The 2,007-nt window shown below is 38.8% G+C and overlaps 1 non-coding gene across 1 annotated transcript; it reads left to right on the top strand.

Annotated features, from left to right (window-relative positions):
- Positions 1 to 1,488: 1,488 nt before the first annotated feature.
- LOC116906460 lies at positions 1,489 to 1,616 on the top strand. Its single transcript, XR_004388715.1, has one exon. It is a non-coding gene; the product is annotated as a small nucleolar RNA SNORA17 (small nucleolar RNA).
- Positions 1,617 to 2,007: the final 391 nt, after the last annotated feature.

Genomic DNA, 2,007 nt, shown 5'->3' with positions numbered 1-2,007 from the left:
TGATTCTATTTTGTTATAGAATATAGGTCTTTTTAAATTGTTTATACAAACTTGAACTTGATTCAACTTTGGTAAATGATACCTACTGAGAAAATTATCAATTCCTTTAGGTTTTCCAGTTTGGTGGGGTGTAGGTTTTTTTAAATGTATGTCCTTTAGTTTTTATGGATTTCCTTGGTGTCTCTTGTTATATACTCTCTTTTCTGATTTTGTCAACTTGGATATTCTCTCTCCTTCTTCTAGCTAGTTTGGATAAGGGTTTATTTTGTTGATTTTCTCAAACTCTTTGTTTCTTTGATTTTTTTGTATTATTCTTTTTGTCTCTATTTTATTGATTTTAGCCCTCAGAGTGATTATTTCTTGTTATCTTTGTTTACTCCTCTTGGGTGTGCTTATTTCTTTTTGCTCTAGAGATTTCATGTATCCAATTAAGTTACTAGTGTGAGATCTCTCCATTTATTTTTAAATGTAGGCACTTAGTGTAATAAACTTTTCTCTGAGAATATCCTCCAATGTGCCAATAAGTTTGGTTGTGCTGTGTGTTTCATTGAATTCTAGAAAGTCTTTAATTTCTGCTTTTTAAGTTACTAAATTTTCACTTCCAGATTTTGTTTGGTTTTAACTTCCTTTACTGATTCTATTACCACTTTCTGTTTTTGAACAGTTTAATTCATTTTCTTCCAACGTGTTTTCATAGATTTTTTAGAAGAGTCTATTAATTTCCTGTTTAGGAAGTAAATTCATAAAGGCTATTTTAATGCTTTTGTCTTGTGCTCCAGCTATGTTGACATATTCAGGGCCTGCTGTGGTAGGGTTGCTGGCCTTTAATGGAGACAAATTGTCCTGGCCACTGTTAACTGAGTTTTCACCCTGGCATTCAGGCATCTGGGTTTAGGAGACTGCAATTCTAGATGCTGATATCATGTCTTGTTTTCATTGGGTGACTATGTGATCCATTGGTTTCTGTTGACTTTTTTGTTTTCTTAGGGTGTACTGGGTATATGTTGCCTGGTTAGGAATTCTTCAGGGATGCTAATAATTTTGACCACTTTGATTCTGGGTAATATATGTTTGTAGTTATTAGGAACTAACACTTAAGAATAGGGCTGGCCTAGGCCTGAGGTGAGTTGTTTTATAGGAGAAAGGAAAAGAGCAAAGAAATGTCTTCCACCAGGATTTGCTTAGATCTCTAGGAATGAAGGAAAGAGTGAGGTGAAACCTCAGCAGATAGTTTGCTACATAGCTGGAGTTGAGGCTTGGCACTAGACTTGGCGGAAATATGAGAGAAGTGAAAATCTGTAGTTAGCTCACAGACGAGAGAAGTGAAAATCTGTAGTTAGCTCACCTGCTTTCTTGGACAGAGTTACATTCCTACTCTGTATGTGATAGGATTCTACAGACATGTAGATGTTTGACCAAGTCAATGCTGTTAGTCATGTGTAAAACTTTTAATTAACATTTATTACTTATCCTATTAAAAAGAAATATCTCTCCCCCAGAAGTATTGCAAATGTGGCTGTTGTGTCACATGTGTGTCAGTAGGTGGCAGAGTGGAAAGACTTTGTCTACACTCTGCTCTGACCTATGAACATTTAAATGATTAGTAGCCTTTCATTCTCAGAATACAGTGAGCCTAAGACAACCACTAATCTAGAAACAGGGGGCCTAGGCAGGCAGCTGGCCTGAGGTGACCACCACAGCACCATGCAGGCCCAGACGAGCTTCCAGAATATGGGGTAAGCTGGAGAATAGAACCCTGCCTACGGTTGCAGGCTCTAAGCAAGAGTGAGCCTGAGATAGATGACCCTCTTATGGAGCCCCTTGGGTAAACCAGATGGGGAGCAAGCCCAAGATGACTACCAAACTGGAGCCTTGGAACCTGGGCAGGAAGCTAGCCTGAAATGACCATGAGTCCAGTGTCTAGCAGGCCAGGAGTTGGAGGTAGAAGTAGGTTGGCAGACCATACCTGAAATGACCCCTGCCTGGCACCATAATGCAAGATCAGGG

This window comes from Rattus rattus, chromosome 7 (assembly GCF_011064425.1).
Source record: "Rattus rattus isolate New Zealand chromosome 7, Rrattus_CSIRO_v1, whole genome shotgun sequence".
NCBI lineage: Eukaryota > Metazoa > Chordata > Mammalia > Rodentia > Muridae > Rattus > Rattus rattus.
The sequence above is the reverse complement of the archived record's forward strand: the minus strand, read 5'-3'. Positions and strand labels throughout refer to the sequence as shown.